Source organism: Neovison vison, chromosome 1 (assembly GCF_020171115.1).
Source record: "Neovison vison isolate M4711 chromosome 1, ASM_NN_V1, whole genome shotgun sequence".
Lineage (NCBI taxonomy): Eukaryota > Metazoa > Chordata > Mammalia > Carnivora > Mustelidae > Neogale > Neogale vison.
In genome coordinates this window covers 113,210,365-113,228,806 of record NC_058091.1, presented here as the reverse complement: position 1 = coordinate 113,228,806, position 18,442 = coordinate 113,210,365, and positions in this window count along the sequence as shown.

Sequence of the window (18,442 nt, the reverse complement as noted above, 5' to 3'; positions counted from 1 at the left end):
ATTCAGTGCTTCATGTTAGATAAATTTCCTTATCTACCATCGACTATCATATTTCTACCATAAACTATTCTATTTCAGTATCTTATTATTTATCATTTCTTAAAATTATTTTATTTGGTTGTTTACATGTTTATTATCTTTATTATTTGAACCAATTATAGAACTAATTATATTATTAGAACCAATTATAAACTCTGTGAATTTACTGAATTCAGGTCCCAACAGACTGTGAAACTCTGAGATTTGCACGCAGAAAGTTAATTGGGGAATGCTCTTTGAAACATGTATGAGGGACCAAGGAAAGCACAATTTGGCAGGTGGAAAATCTGAACTATAATGCCAATGCAAAAGCAAACTTAGATACCAACAATAACTTGCAAGTTGGGGTGACCTTTTAGAGATGCCTCAAATCAAGATAAGGAAACCAAATGTTATATCTGCATTGATCTTTGATGGGATGAATGCTGTCTCCAGGGGCACATATAACCTTAGGTGAGGCCATGGGCAATTCTCATAAAGGAACACAGCCATGGAGAGCCAGTTCAAGATGGCAGCATAGGTCTTAAAACAACCTCCTCCCTTGAACACAACAAATCTATAGTGATATGTGTAACAGCTCCTTATGAATTGTTAAATAAATAAATAAATAAATAAATAATTTAAGAGGCCACCTCCAGATAGAGAGGAGAGGCAGAACCATGGTCTCATCACCACGAGACCATCATCTCCTCTTCCACCTCAGGTGGCAACCACCCTGGGGAGGAGTCAGGAGGGATCTTACAAATATCATGTAACCCTTGGGACATGTAAGGGAGATGGGCCCTCAAAACTTCTGGGTTCAAAAACCAACAGTGCTTATTTATCTAGGAGAAACACAGGATTGTAGGGAATAGAGATTCTACTCTTAGAGGGCTCACATGCAGACATCTACTCTGGGTCCCCACGCAAAAGCAGCAGATTGTAAAGTGCCTAGACCACAGGTGAAGGAAATTTATTTGTTAACTTAAGTCATCTGCTAGTAGGCAGAAGTCTGTTAGGCTCTCTTCCCTTGAACACAGGTGCTGTCAGGAGTCATTTTTGGCAATCTCCCTCTGCCCTGCTGGTGCCAGCATGGGTAGGTGCCATCTTTCCATTCCCACTAGCCAGCTTGTGCAGAGAGCCAGAGCTCTGCTCCTCCTTCCCCTCTGGTGGCTCTGCCTGACCCTCAGCAGCACCCCACCCCGCCATGCTGTTCTTGCATGCCTGGGAATTAGAAGAATCAATATTGTAAAAATGTCCATGTTACAATTTATATTTTCAGTGCAATTCCTAACAAAATCTCAATGGCATTTTTTCATAGAAATAGAACAAAAAATTCTAAAATTTTTAAGGAACTACAAAAGATTATACTATTCAGTACAAAAAATAAAAAATCCAGTTAAAAAATGGGCAGAGGATATGAATAGGTATTTTTCCAAAGAAGACATGTAGATGGCCAATAGGCACATAAAAAGATGCTCAATGTCATTAATCACAACAGAAATGCAAATTCAAAACCACAATGCGATTATCATTTCACACTGAGAGAATGGTTATTACCAAAAAGACCAGAAAAAAACAAGTGTTGGTGAGGATGTGGATGAAAAGGAACCTTCATGTACTGTTGGTGGGAATGTAAATTAGTGCAACCATTATGGAAAGCAGTGTGAGATACCACAAAAAATTAAAAATAGAATTACTATATAATCCACCTATTCTATTTCTAGGTATTTATTAAAGGAAATGAAAATAGTAACTCAAACAGATATATGCACCCCTAAGTTCATTATGGTATTGTTTTCAATAGCCAAGATATGAAAACAACCTAAATGTCATTGATCCATAAATGAATAAGGAAGATATGGTTTTTATACATACATATGTATATGTATGTATAAATTTAGAAATATATTTTATATATATATATATAATGGAATACTACTCAGCCATAAAAAAGAATGAAATCTTGCCATTTGTGACAGCATGGATGGAACTTCAGGGTATTAAGCTAAATGAAATAAGTCAAACAGAGAAAGACAAACATTATATAATTTAACCTACATGTGGAATCTAAAAACCAAAACAAATGAATAAGCAAAAAAAAAAAAAAAAAACTTAGAGAGAACAGATTGGTGATTGCCAGAAGGGAGGGAGGGTGAGGATGTGCAAAATGGGTGGAGGGAGCAGGAAGTACAAACTTCCAGTTGTAAAATAAATTGTCATGAGTATGTAATATATAATATGATGATTACAGTTAACAGTATTATATTGCCTATTTGAGAGTTAAAGTAGATCTTGAAAGTATTTATCATATGGAAAAAAAGTTTGTAACTCTGTATGAGATGTCTATCTAGGTTCTGTTTGACTTTGGCTACTACCACTGCTGATCTACATGGCTTATCTTGTGAGGTAATCTAGACCTCACCCCAAGGAGTCAGAAGTCAACATGCACTTCGTAGGCTCTGGTTGCTACATTTCTCCATTTATCTCTAAAACTGGTCAGAGCTTCATCAGTGAAACACCTGAGTGTCAAACACATCATTCTTTCTCCTCATTGCAAAATAGCGGCCTTAGTTCATCCTAACTATTAAGGTTTATGACCCCTAGCATGATAACAATTCCTTGATTTGACTGCTAGTTTGCTGGTGCAAGGCAACTGATGAGATGGAGTGGCACAGATTATCCAACTTGTTTATTAAGAGTAATGGCAAGTGTGGCCACTCCCTGTTCCATTCCTTGGATCCCAGACCCATGTATTCTACCCACTGGGGACATAGCACCATTAATTATTTAATTATTTAGAGTATGTATTCCATCTTAGAGGATGGAGCCCCATTTTTGCAGGTTATAATCACTAGGCTGAAACTTCAGCCACACCTTCAAAAGCCATTACTCCCTCAGACCAGCAGCTTCTGCAAAAACTAGCTGAGTCACTCTTTTTTGGAGATTGTTTCTGGTATTAATATGTACAAAGGTCTTCACATTGTACACTCTTGTTTATGTCCAATAATAGATATAATACTTCTGCATTATGAATGATTGTTGCTAGACCCACCCAGGCTTACAGAACTCATGAGGAGGAGTTATGGGCACTTGATCACTTTTCCTATCCTCAGGCACACTGTTTCTGTCAGGATGCAACAGCCATGATGCTAAAAGATATTTTTTGAATGGTTTTAGATTTTCTGCTGGAAATGGCATAGCCTTGCTCCAAAACTCTAGGGGTCTATCTTGTGATTTTGCTATGTGGAGCTTACCATCTTTCCCCACTACAGTTACTTCTAATACCATAGGGCCTGCTAGGTCACATGACCCAAGTGACAGGGACACCTGGACTGCAGCCTGTAACTCCTAGAGAATCCTTTCTTCCTCTGGTCCCACTCAAAGTTGTCAACCTTCCATGTCACTCAATAAATGGATCTAAGCATTATTTCTAAGTAAAAATATGCTCAGTCCAGAATTTGAGAACCCAAGGAACCCTACTGGACATTATGCTACCACTTTAGGTATGGGAAGTTAGAGATATAATACTATGTCCTTAATTGTAGGGAGATTGATCGGCATGTCACTGAAGACTATAAATTTCACTGCTACCATGGACCCGTGACACTTTGAAGACTTCACCTCCAATCCTCTGGAGCAATTAATCTTACCAAAACCTTCAAGACGCTTGCTAGCTCTGGTTCTTCTGTTCTGATTAACACGAAGTCATCAATATGGTAGACTGGTACAACATTAAAGAAAATATCCAGATGTTCCAGGTGCCACTGAACTATATCACAACAGAAGACGGGTGGAGTAACATAGACTTAGGGCAGGACTGTAGGCATGTACTCTTTTTATCTCATGTGAACTGCTTCTGGACTTCTCTGTTGATAAGGGAAAAATGCATTCAGTAAATCAGGGTTTCTAATACCAGCATTATTGACATTTTAGACAAGATATTCTTTATTGTGAGCATCTGTCCTGCATGATGTTTAGCAGCATCTTTCTTCTACCAACTAGATGCCCATAACTCTATACCAGTCATGACAATAAAATATGTCACTCCCAGTTGAGAACCACTACACTAACTCAACAGCCATATTTAAAATTTAAAATGAAAACTGTGTTAATATGTTCTAGCAAAGATGTCATAACTGGAACAGCAGGAGTAAATGGGATCCTATTTACTTGGTTAAGTTTAAGTAGTTTGCTGCTGGCATCCAGAATTTGTGTGGTTTATACAGGGGCAGCCAGATGGTGGAATTAAATGAAGATGTGATGGTAACTGCCCCAGCAGCCTGCATTTTACAGTCCTTAAGGGTTGCACAAATCCCTGTCATTTCCCCCAGGATAAAACATTGTTTTTAATTTATTATCTTAACTAGGGGGTAAGGTGAGGTGCATCTGGTGATCAGAAGTTTCTACTTGGGTACTATAATTCAAGGAACCCAATCTGGATTTCTGGCAACTATTGTATATGTCCATTCCAGTTATCAAATAAAAGAAATGATCCATAGATGGGTGAGTGTACATAGCCTACCAAGCCAAGATTCCATTCATTACCTATTGCCCATGTACCTCCTACTTTAATAGGAGAACCAGGATTGCAAAATTTGGGTAGGTCTCTGAGAATAAGTGTCAACTCAATTCTGGTGCTCAGTAGCCCTTAAAATGTCTAACAGTATCTATCTTATAATCACTGTGTGGAAACTTGAATACACAGTAGTAGGTGTTTTTGGGAGATGGAAAGCAGGAATAGTTACTGTATACAGTTGTCTTGGAGTTGCAGGGTACTTCCTTCTAGAAACATAGTCACTCCTTCAGTTGTGGTTTCTGTAGCCAGAAACTAACTGGCTCAAGTTTAAAAACTGGTCAAGAGATATTGTAATATTTTTTTTATTTAAAGATATTTATTTATTTATTTGACAGACAGAGATCATAAGTGGTCAGAGAGGCAGGCAGAGAGAGAGAGGAGGAAGCAGGCTCCCTGCCGAGAAGAGAGCCCAATGTGGGGCTCCATCCCAGGACCCTGGGATCATGACCTGAGCTGAAGGCAGAGGCTTTAACCCGCTAAGCCACCCTGGTGCCCCAATATTGTAATATTTTATTGGGTAGCTGACTTGGCCCCTTAAAAACACACTCTTATTTTCTTTTCATTGTATAAGTCACTGAAAACCTTTACTGGGTTCTCATCTATTTTATTTCTGGGATTATTGTATTTTATTAAATGTTCCCATAGCTTTATGCAAGTCATACTTTCTTGGCCAGCATTCTGTCCTCGATGTTTATGACAATAATTATTACAATAATTGTGCCAACCTTGTTTTTGAATGATAGGAGCCACCGCCTAGAATAGTATTTCAGACACTATTCTTCCCATTGCTATCCGGGAGCCCAGTTCTCCTACTATTGGCCTACAGAAAACAGGAACCCTTGAACTCTTAATGATGCCTCTGCCCCCTCATCAATACTTTATTATCTAGGTGAACAGAGTCATCTGAGCCCTCCTGTACTGTATAATCAACTTACAGAGTTTTAGCTCATACAAGATACTTCTTTTCTAAATATGCCCACTTCAATGAGCCTTTTGACTTCTGCCATGGCAATTCTGATATTTCTACCTCAGTCAGCATAGGTCCTTGCTTTCTGTAAGCCTTGTAGATTTCCATCCTAGCAATATGTTAAAACCAACTCTTAAGACCTTTGTTAGAGTGTTAAACTCTGTCTAATGGTGGACTGTCTACAGGAAACTCTCCCTCATCCACCTTTCTTTTCTGTCTCTTTTAATCTAGGACACTCAGAATCCAGGCCCTATGTACTCTCCAGTTCCTTGCTAATACATGTTGGCTAAGTCGTGGAGTTAATTCAGGATAGAATCCCTTTCCTCTCTTAACAGACTCAGCACTTAACCCATCTAAGTATATTTTGTAACCCAGTTATTATTCTGGTAGCTAATAAGGGAAGTGGGAGAATCCTGAGAAAGCATGGATATCCTGCAAGGCAGGGATCTTTGTATTGTCAAGAAAGGAAGGAACGCTACCTATTAAAAGGGAGGTGTGGACCACCACCGGAGAATTCAGGAAAATCCCAATGGTTTCAGGGATTTAATATTTTCAAGTGCATCAAGTCAAATGTCCCTTCCATGTCTTAGATCTCCACCTCATTCTAATCAGAGTCTTAATTTTGGTGTAATAGATTTGTCAAATTTGACAGTTCAGCATCTTTTTGATAATGACTATTCTTACAATTAAGCTCTGGGCTTGGTCTCAGCTTTTTTCTGTTTCCAGTCTGCAGTTAGATGAAAATCTCTGCATTGACTGCCAAAGAGGCCCTTAGGTTTCACACTTTGCATTAAATTGATCATACTTATCCTTTCATTGTCTTTCTCCAGTATATTTCTTGAACACTAGCAATATATACTTAATTCCATAGTCCTTATAATTGCTATTTTTCCTTTACCTCTTAAACATTTGATAGATTGCTCCTGCAAATCAGTCCCTTCCACTGATATCTTGTCTCAGTTTACCTCTGGAAAAGTTTTTAACTGCGTGCAGGAACTATCCATATGTTATCATGAGCGACGAGATCTTCATTGCCAGACTGTTGGTTATCCAATTCCAAAATCTGCCTCCTAGGTAACTCCTGATACCAACTGAGAACACTTCTTAAGTCTCCAGGAGACCAAATCTGACATTTCAAGATATTTGTTCAGGAGGAGTTTATTGTGTGCTTTATGGAACAATGTTTGGAGGGAGCAAGGGAAGGAGTACGGGGCAGGATAAAAATTTAGGCTATGATAGTTATAACACGGTCACAGTTGATCCTACTTGAAACTCTAGGATTGAATAATAGGTCACAGATGTCCCAAATCAAGGCAAAGAACTCATGTCTTTGCATCTCTTCATGCCCTTGTACTTACCAGTCATTGGATGTGGAATGCCTTTAGGGAACAGATGCAACTGTTGGTAAAGCTGCTTCAGCTGAGGGAAAGTTCTAAGGGATACAGTTATGAGCTGTCTATAGCTAACATTCCCAGCAGCTAGAGAAATAAGTTTTCCAGTCCTGAGAAGAATGAGCACACAGTTAATACAAACAGAAGATGTCAAAAGACATGAAGATGTGTGGGCAGACAACACAACATTCCCATTCGCTATAGGTAATTTCTCATATCCACTATTGTGTCTCCACCAAGAATAAAAGATGTTATGGTAGAAAGGTCCAAGTGGAAGTCCCTACAAATGCTCCTTCCTACTAGTATATTACACCAAAAATATCGTGTCTTTGGGAAAACTGCAAATTAGTGTCCCCATCAAAGACTCAAAAAATGCAAGAGTAGTGACACTCCTTTAACTCCCTGTTTGGCCCCTGCAGGTGGGTGAATTTTGGAGAGTGACTGTGGGTTATCTATCATCTGTCTATCATCCATCTATCTTTCTATCTACTATTTATTTATTCTATTTAGAGGGGGAAGGGCAGAAGGAGAGGGAGAGACAGAATCTTGAGCAAGCTCCAGACTCACGCTGGGCATGGAGCCTGACCTGGGGCTTGATCTCATGACCCCAAGATATGACCTGAGTCGAAATGAAGAGTCGGATGCTTTACCGATTGAGCTACCCAGATGCCCCAGTGACTGTGGATTATTATAAAATTAATCGCTTGGTCACTACAATTGCAGTTGGTGTTCCAGATGTAGTATCTTTTCCAGAGCAAATCAACACACACCATGACATATATATATATATATATATAGATAGATAGATAGATAGATATAGATATAGATATATATACAGGTATGACCTAGAAAATGCTTTTTCCTCCATGCCAATGTTTGGGGAAGATCAGAAGCAGTTTGCTTTACCTGAAAGGCCCGATGTAAGCCATGACAGTGTCACATCAGAACCAACACAGTTCCCATAATATAGTTCAAAGAAATCTTGATCATCTTGATATTCTAGTCAACATTTCACTAGCTCTCTCCATATAAAATATGCCAATGGACTATGTTAGTTGATGTAACAAGTATGTGAGATGTTTTCATATGATATATTTGAACTAGAATATTGGAAAGAGACCACACAAAGATTCAGGTGTGCCACCTTGACTCATCTCTGAAGTAACCCATAAGTCTTCCAATTTAGAGTAAAAAGCAGAGCAGGAGAAATTTTCAATAAGTCTCAAATGCAATGCAAGCAGTGCACATGGGCCTAATGACCTAGCTGATCAAGTGATATTAAAAATGGAGGACTGTTTTGCTACATGGTCCTCTGGCAAGCTATAAAAGAATCAGACTACTAAGGATGTTTGATCAAAACCTTGCTCTTTTCTACGTATAACCTTTCTCTTCCTGAGAAATAACTTTTACATTACTATTTAGTTCTGGTAGAGACTGAACACCTAATCATGTGACACTGATTGACCACCATAAACTGAATGGTGTATGACCCACTAAGCCTAATGTTGGCTATATATAGCTGCAATGTGTCAAGAAATGGAAATGGTATATATAAGAGGTCAAGCTTGAGCAGGTCCAGAAGACATAAGTACGTTGCATAAGCACAAAATTCAGGCTCTTTGGCACTGACTTCTGCTGCATTGAGTCCCCTCCCTTGATCCACATTTATGTTCCTTTGGGGAAGTTCCTTATGACCATTTAACAGAAGAGGAAAAATACTGGGCCTGGTTTCCAGACGGTTCTGTAGGAACTCCTGGCACCAAATAAGAATGGATTGTCAGTATCATTAAAACCCCCTAATAGATGGCCTGAGAGAGCATAGTGGAGGGAAACATCACTTTGGTTTTCCACTGTGTCTGGAAATAAATGGTCAGAAGTACATATCTTCACTGATTTATAGGTAGTAACTAATGATTTGACTGGATGGCCAGGGATTTGCAAAGAACAGTGTTGAAAGCATGGTGAGGTAATTTGGGAGACAGGAATGTAGATAGACATCTCAGTATTGGCACAGAATGTGAAGGAGGATTTTCATGTTCTGTATGAAAACCCACCAAAGGGCATCCACTCCAGAAAAGGCTTTCAGTGACAATGTAGACAAATAGCACATTTTTGTGTCAGACCCTTTCCCCAAATATGTAATTCTTGCCCAATGGACCCATGTATAAAGTGACCCTCACTAAGTCTGATCTAACTCCCACTGCTCAGAATACTTTGCCAACCAACAACAGAAATGTACATCAAAATCCTAATATGGCACCATGGTCATAAGGTACATACCAGCCACTTGATGGCAGGCTGATTACATTGGACCTCTTTCACCAGGGAGGGGGACATGGTCCTTACTGAAATAGTTACCTATGTTAGATATGGTTCTGCCTACCTGTCCATCCTGCATATGCCAGCACCCACAGTCTGTAGTTTATAGAATATCTTATTTACCATTATGGCATTTCATATATTACTTTAGATCAACAAACCAGTACAGGAGCCCGGTGACCCTTCTTCAAAGGTCTGGGTCTCAGCCTCACAGAGTTACTCTCTAAGATCAAAGTACCAGCATCAGGCAAGCAGCAACTTCTCCCCAGAGATACAAGTTTCAGCTTTGTGGGACCTTCTGAGTTTCTACGTTTTTGTTATTCTAATCTTTTCCCTTGTTCCTTCAGCCCCAGGGGTTGCTTCCTATACTGCTATTACTGTGGTACTTACAATTCTGTTTTTACCCTTTCAGGTACCTATTTAGTAACTGGATACCTAGTTAATGATTCTTACATCAAATTCTCTCTGTTCACATAACTGATAAGGTTTCTACCTCTTGACTGGGATCTGGTTGACAGTAAATATTTGTTGAATGGATGGGTAAATACATTCCTATTGGGACTCTGCCACAATTCTTTCAGGGAAAATACCTGCATAACCCTTGGTTTGGAAATTCTGATCACCGAGAGTCTCAATTTCATTTTTAGATATAGCTCAATAAGCATAATTTCATGGTTCCAATTGCCCATTGTTCTTTTTTTATTGCCTCTATCTTGAAATTTTATGTTATCCTCTTAACTATAGCTGCTCACCTAAACTAAATGGGAGCTTCTGTTCCACATGAAATCAGCATCCAGAAGCTAAAACTGAAAACAAAAATATAATTCTGATCACTACCACACCACTGCTACACACTGATAGCCTCAATATTTCTCTGTATCAGTGTCCACAAATATAGTAAAAAATATGTTACTTAGTAGAAACCAAATAGTGTACTGATAAATAAATTAACTGAGGGAATTTAGTGGTGAAGATGCTCAGAACCTCCACACATCTAAGCATCAGTTCTTTCTCCCTGTTTGTAATCCTCCATTAAGCTATAATGTTGAGAGTAATCTAAGGCCAGCTCTGAACATAAATGTTAATATTACCCAAATGATTTCATTTGTATTCAAGAAAAAAAAAATGAGTTCCTAACAATCTGACAACACATAGCCGAATTAAATGTGGCATCTCCTTGGCATATTTACCGGTTTTTAAGTCACAAACTAGAACAAAGCAGCACAATACAAATGAAGAGAGTGCCCTACATCCTTCTGATTTCTAACCTGTAAAAAGAGATTAAATAGATGGTGGTATTTATGTAAAACTTAATTGAACTTTAAATTTTCTTCTAAACATCAGATGTAGTCTTTGATATGGGAAATCTAAGACAGAGGATCAGAGTTAATGCTTCTTAATCCAGGACAAATTGTTCAAAGATGCGGAGGTAGAAAAGTAGCCTGTGATGAAAATACTTCTTCTCCCTCTTTGGAGGTATACAATTTCTTCTAAATAAATGTATCAGTCATCTTAAAGACATCTCCCTGCTTATCTTTCACATAAAATAATTTTCCTTCACTTTGTAGTGTATTTTGCACCAACAGTGAATTGCAACTGGGCTTCTCAATATCATTGACACCTCCTTGATCAGATCTAATGATCAACGTGGAATCGGAGCTAAAACAAATAATTGATGGGTGATTTTAAATAGGGAACCCAGCTCAGAATAATATTATTCCCTCTAAATGCTTCTTAGGTTGCTCCATTTTCCATGTCCTATTGCCTAGTGATAGATTTTGCTGTATTTGTAAGTAGGGGTAAGGTGACATAAAGAGGGTTAGCTATTTAGATGAGATTGTGTAACTCGAAAGAGGATGCTCATCTCGGAACAAATAACAGGGTAAAGATTTAGGGAGAACTCCTTCATCACTTGATTACGATGATCATCTTTTCAGAACTTTATTTTTCATCTATTTTGACGCTCTTCTTGCTCACTTTTAGGTTTAATCACTCCTCATGGGTTTGTACCATAATCATGTGGCTTCATACTCGTATTTTCTTCTTTCAGCTCTGAGATTCAAGGACAATCTTGGCTTAGAGAAATAACCCAGGACACTCATTCACAGCTGCAGTATAGTGCCAACCCAGGGGTGGGCTCCAGTTAATATGGCTCAAAGGAAGGGGAACTGCAACATTATTTCTCTTGGCTTTTTAGAATTTATTATAGAACAAGAGGTATAATATTGGTTAAACAGGTCATTTGAAATGATTCTCTAGAGAAAAAGCAGGTGTTTTTGCAGGCCTGTTTCAGAGTTAATGATATAAAAAGCAAGATATGTTCAAAAATAACAGTGAGGTTTGGGTTCTGCTCAATAAAAACAAGTTAATCCAAATTTAGGTTCTTGCCACGTCATTAGCCAAGCTCCAGTTGTTCCTAGGTATCGCATCACATATGGTCTGCAAGATCACCCACGGCCTTCAGACCCCCTATTAGATGACCAGATGGACTGGCTGAAATCCCAGGGAGCAGGGAGCACTACACAAACATTCCACTGCCCGGCAGTGTAAAGCTTCTTTGCTTCATGCATTTACCAAGGTGTATTTTCTCTAATTATAGTTTTTTAACCTATAATTTGATATATTATTTAAAACATTTTAATTTTCAAAATACATTTAAGCTCTTTCCCAGTGCTATTTCTTTGAATGGCAATAATAACAACATACAGTTGACTAAACACTAGAATAAAGTCTTATAATTTTAGCACTATTGATTGAAGAATTTTAGGCTTGAATAAACTGTACATTTGTCCAGAATTAAATGTTCAATCAGTCTTTGTAAGAATCATTTTAAATTATTTTGCATCTATTAAAAAATCCAACATAAAATTACTCAAATATTTTATTTTTAGTCTTTATAGTACTGACAAAATTATATATATATATTACACAAAGGTATATTTATATATTATACAAAGGGGAGAAGTATGTATGTATATATGTATATGCATGTATATACACATGCATATACAGGTATATATGTATATTCTGAGTTTATAGGGGAAGAGAGCAGTAAAATGATTTAAGATACTAGTGTGTGCCAGGCTTGTGTTTTGCAGTTTTGATATATCATCTCATTTAATCCCTGCAAGATAGCAGAATCAAACACAGGGTAATAAGCACTCAGAGAGTTTAGACTGTATTGCTATCCGTTATGTTTTGATTTGCTTTTTCATCCTTCAAATAATAAATGAGGTTACAAATAATATATGAGGCTCTATAATATATCATGAATTTTATAGTGGTCAAATTGATCTTCAAACAGATCCAATTATAGGGAAAGATTGAAGAATGGAAAGAACAGTGACATTTAAGTCAGATCAGACCAGGGTTCTAATCTTGTTGTGCAATCTTGAACAAATTATTTAATCTTTCTCATCAATAAAATGAATATTAATATCAACTTGATCGGGTTGCCTTTAAGATACTTCAAAGCATTCATTTGAAGCTTGTGACTCATGGTAAGCATTTGCCCAGTATATATGGTCCCTTCCTCTTACTAGTTGTAATACAATTTACATATGCTTTTGGAGAATCAGTTTCTCTCAAGTATAGGATAATTCCTATCCTCAGAGAATCAGAAAATACATGTATAAACTAAATTTAATATAATATTTACTGGAGTATGCAATAAATTATTTCTTCTGCTGCACAGGAAGGAATAGTACAAGCATTCTGATATGTTATTGATTCAAAGTCATTGTTATGAATATTCTAGAGTGAACTGGAAACAGTCATTACCTTCCTATCCCGACCTACAGTGCAACCTAGAATGACAAATCTCAGAAGCCTTAAGAAAGGTGAGGCTCTCCTATCAGTAACATTTTTTATTAAAGAATTGCAAGCACACTGCTGCAAATGGCTATTTAGAGAGACCTTGCACTATATTAATACCACATGATCATCGACAAGTTGAAATAACCTCCTTCTGTCCCCAGATTCTGGCAAACAACTGCTGCTCTCATAATAGGGTTTGCAACATTTAATGACAATTTGGATGTGCAGGCAAACAGTAACATTCTCATCCATATACGATTAGATATTCTTCCAAAGTGCATACCTACTGGTTGTCAAGTTTAGTCACGTAATCTCAAGAGATCATGTGTCTTACTCATCTGCTTGTTGCTTGTGCTCTTTCAGGGCTGGTGAAATTTGTGACGGGTAGAAATCAAGTCAAGTCTGGCTTTGGCTTGAGCAGATCTGGGTGGAGCTGCCCTAGGTGACTGAGTGCCTTCTCAGCTCTACTGTTTGAGACACTTGAGTCTGCACACTTCCTTTATTCAGTGTCCTGTCCTGGCCATTTACCTTCAGTCTCATTGTGTCCACAAAGGACCTGATAGTTGGCTCTCTACAGCTCAACTCAGCATCCATATCCTATGGGAAAATTGAAACAACTTATGCTTTTAATTGCTCACTGTGCCTTCAAGTTGATATTGCCATGCCCCACATTGCTTAAGAGAAGGTAAAGAGAGTAAGTCTTTCCAGAGTCCAAAACTAAAAGTGCAGGCAAGAGTCACTCTCCACCCCTGCCTATCATGAAACTCTTGCCAACCTTTAGTGAGCTAAACCTGCAGAAAGGAAAACTTGGATATACACAACTGATTATTTTTCTCCTTTCTGTGCCTTTTCTACTTGTGTCATAATCTCCAGGCTCTTGGAAGAGCCTGAGTTTCCTTGTACTTTACCTGTGTCAAATCTTTCTTCTGTCTGGCTCTAAAGCTAACTTAAACCCTTGATATGTTAAGTGGGAGTGGAAGGAATTTGGAAAATTCCTTTAAGGAAAAATAGCATGGCCTGAAATGATATTGTCCTACTTTGAGTGTTCCAAACTGCATATTACCTATATTTTCTCTTTATATTCATCTTATCTTTATTTCTCAACCTCACCTCCTTCCCCTAAAAGATGGCTCTGGGCCAATTGGGCTGACATTCATAGTCATGAAAGCAGAGTAAAAGAGACATATTAATAATGTCTTGTAGATATTATCACTGGTAAACATGGTAGATGGTGGCTAAATGCGAACAGCTTGGAAGCTTTCTTTATTATTATTTTAATCTGGCAAGCAAGATAGAGTTAATAGATCAGACTCCACAGAAATGTATTAATATTAGCTATCATTTCTCTTCCTATTATGAAATAAGAGTAATCATTTCCTTTATAAACACCCTCAAGAATCTACTATGTTCCTGGCACTGTGCTACCTGTTGGTAAGAGATATGAAAGATCCTACCCTCATATTCCAGGAACTTACAGTCTAGGAGGGAGGAGAGGCAACACAATTACAATAAATATAAGTGCTCTTGCAGAATTTTTATGCCAGTGTCCTGTGAGGCATGCTCAGGAAGCATATAGTACATTCTCTTCCTTAACTTTTGTGTCCTCTACTGTACTTACTAAAGCGCTTCAAATTCACTTCTGTTGAAGTTATTTGAATTCTCTCAAGTGTGACCAAGCCAAGAAAGAAAATTTCTCAGAATTGAAAAACAGATTACCAGGAACTTCTCTTATAATTACCAAGAGTTTGAAGTTCTATCTGTGAAAATATGAACAATGTTTCCTTAGGTTTTTCTCTTCACTGGATCATATTAACAAAGTATCCCTACCCTATTTAAAGCATTCAGATAAATTCTTTTTAAAAAATATATGGTTCCTGAATATGTTCACAACAACCATTCTAAAATTTTTAGATTATAGTGATATATTGTTTGTCTTCTACTGAACACACTTGAAGAAAAGAGGATTGGAAGACATATTTATCTAGAATGAAACGATAAAGGCATCAAAGGGTCTCAGGAAACAAAGTCATAGTAAGAAGAATTTACTTTCCAACCAGTAAGTGGAAAACCTACCCTATGATATTAGAAATACACACCCATACTGAAAACAAGCAGAGATCAATTGCTTCCCAATTCTTTTCTATTAGAAAGAGTTTTACAAATTAAGGCACGTTTTTGCAAATTTTCAGCCTCAGAGTCACAAGAATCTTCCCAAATAAGAAATTTGCTTAGGATTCCATTTGTTTTCACACTTTACTAATTGAAAACCTGTCCATGTACTGCAGCTAAATTTAGATAACAAACACTAATCAGGGGTATTTTAAAGTTTTAATTTTCAGTCTGAGGCTTTTGGATTTTGGTTTTGATATAGGAGGAATTTCTTTGGGGGGTTTTATAGAATACAGTATCAAAACATTTTTCTTGTATCAGGGAAGATAAAAAAACAAGAGGCAGCAGCAGGTTCATGTGCAGAAAAGCAAGTCACTGTTGCAAATCTTTTTACTCCCAAATCTTCTGATACAGAGTTTTCATAAGGAATAAAAATGAATCAAAATTGGCAGAACATAAAGTACATAATCATGGAACCTAAGCAGCTCCAGAGGCACGTGACTCTTCATGAAAAAATGTAATGAGAGTTTGGCATTTCATACTGCTGCTCCTCTGAGAAGAAAAATGAACAAGCTCAAATGAATCAATTTGAACTAAAACCAGGTGACAGACCTATGCATCTGAAGATACATAAGTATAAACAAATATGCTCTTCTTTAAGCTATTAAGTAAATTTGGAACTCGATAACTGACAGTTAAAAGAGGAAAAATAATTAATTTGTTACTGGATAGGTAACCTCGCTTTCCTGAGGTTTTTTTTCTTTGCACCACAGACTTTGTAGTATTTTAATAATTCAACTTCTCAAACCTTGTCTACCTTTTATTCATAAATATAAAAGTTAATTTTAAATTCCCCTTTAATATTTTATTGAATTGTTTTGGTCACTAGGTATCCTCTTAAGGATGACTGAATTTGTCCACAGTTCTCACATAGAAATTCCTTTAAAGATTTCATTTTTAGAATTTCTTGACATCATCCTTTTAGTAATAGATAAATATAGGCTCTAAAAAATTGGAAAGACAGCTATGTTACACGAAGAGTCTCATGTATGTTCCCCTCCAAAGGAATTCGATCAATAAACTATTTTTTTTTAAGTTTTACTTATTTACGGTATCTCTACACCCAATTTGGGGCTTGAACTCATGACCCTGAGATCAACAGTCTTATGCTCCTCAAACTAAGCCATTCAAGTGCCTTACAACTGGTTATTGCTACAACTGGTCACTACAGACTGATGAGTCTATGAAATGATTGACTGACTAAATCTCAAAATGATTTTAAAAATCGAATTCATTATAACACATTTATTTGTTAGCTCTTAGTTTCTTTAAAGGATCTACTATTTCTTTTAGCAAGTCATTTTTGCACCCTCATTCTAGAATCATGAACAATATTGAGACAGAGAAATACATCAGTTTATCCAGTCACCTAAAAACCAAGGACATGGTAAGTTTAAGATTCAAAATATCTACCATCTCAGGCCACTCTAGCATCTTCTGCAATTGTCACTACCTTTCACAGGTTGTGTACATGAAGGAATCTCTCCTGTTCTAAGCTTGTCTCTGGAGATGCCACCGTTTCCCTCCCCCTCATCTCTGATGTCATCTCCAATGCCTCCAGGGTATGAGAGAGGAATATGAGCTACCCAAGACTTCTGAATAGAAATCAAAGTCACAAAAGCCACAGAGAAAAGAGGCAGCAGAACTTGGAGCTTCTCCCAACTAGGTTGGGGGAAATGTCCAAGAGAAAGAGTCACTCTTTCATCTCATAGAGCTCATTCTCTCACTTCCTGATTTTTGTGTTATTAACTTTCCCAGGATGCTAGTATTATGGAAAGAGTTGGCCATTTTGCTTTTGAGTCTTACCTCTGGCATACAGGAAAACCTTAACAAACTGATTGATTTTTCTGATTTTCCTTTTTCCTTTTTCATATAGTATGTTGATAAAAATCACTGTTTGCTTGATCTCACTGGGTTTGTATCCAGATACAATAAGCTTATGTCAAGGTTCAAGTATTTTACAAGTGGAAAGTCCTGGTGGTGGTCCTTAGATTGAGAAGTGAAGCCCATTACCTTGCAGGGCATTTCCTTCTGCTAGGCAAGGTTAGTGAAGTTAACAAATTCAAGATCAGAAAATCACTAAATACAACAGCATCAAAACAAAGTAGGGAAGGATGGTTACAAAATGCCAGAGAAATGACCCACCTTACTTAGGAGGGATGTTTCTCTTTAACTCAAGAATGGTAAATGGGTTTCTAGAATCAGAACATTCTATTCCTGAATACTGGTGAGTAAGAATTACCAATTCTTATCTTTGGCAGCAGCTTCTCCTTCTTGTTCTCCTCCTCCTCCTCCTTCTTCTATTACTTCTCCTTCTCCTTCTCGTAGACTCCATATAGATCACTAACTTCCTGGTAGCAAATTACTAACCCAACCCTCTGATTATTATCTGTAACCCAGTTACTATCAGATACTACTAGTAGTCCTCATTAGATAAGTAATACTAGTCACATAGTCCAATACAGTTGTAGATAAGTTTCATTATATCTGTTCAAGTGAAACCTCTCTACCTGAAAAATGCATTTAGGTCTGTTAAATAGAGACTTAGAAAAAGTTGCTACCACCACTTAGTAGAATGAGTCCCTTCTGCAAAAGGGTAACCTCATCTATTATGGTCTCCAATTTTGAGGTCACCTTTTTCTGACATTGTTACTAGCTTATTGTGCCCACATGTGCTGATTATTAAAAAGGAAGGTCTTTTTTTAGGCCAATAGAAATGCTAGGGTGGTTGAGGATCCCATGACTTTTGCCACTGCACAAAACAAAGGAATATATGATAGATGCTGCTAATAAAACCCATGTGAGTAAGGCATGAGATATTTGAGATGACATTAATTAGTAAGCTTCCCAATGTACTGGTAGTTACGTCCTCTTGCAGACCAAAATCCCACATGGCCATTAGCATAGCAACACTCTAGTGCTGCTCTGCAATTTTCAAGTTATTTCATAGTTCCCATCTGGTGCCCCCTCTCTTGCAAGTCTCAACATAGGGGCACTATCTGGGGTGTGGGAATGGGCAGAAAAATAGAGAGAGGCACTCAGTGCCAGTAAAATTCTTTGAGTCTGTCCAATCCCCTGTAGATTCACCTGGAGCCAGAGACACAGGATGGCTATGCTGCACTGTTGAGCACTACCCTCCATTTTTGATGCATTGTTTCTCCTTCCAACAATGGCTCCTTTCTA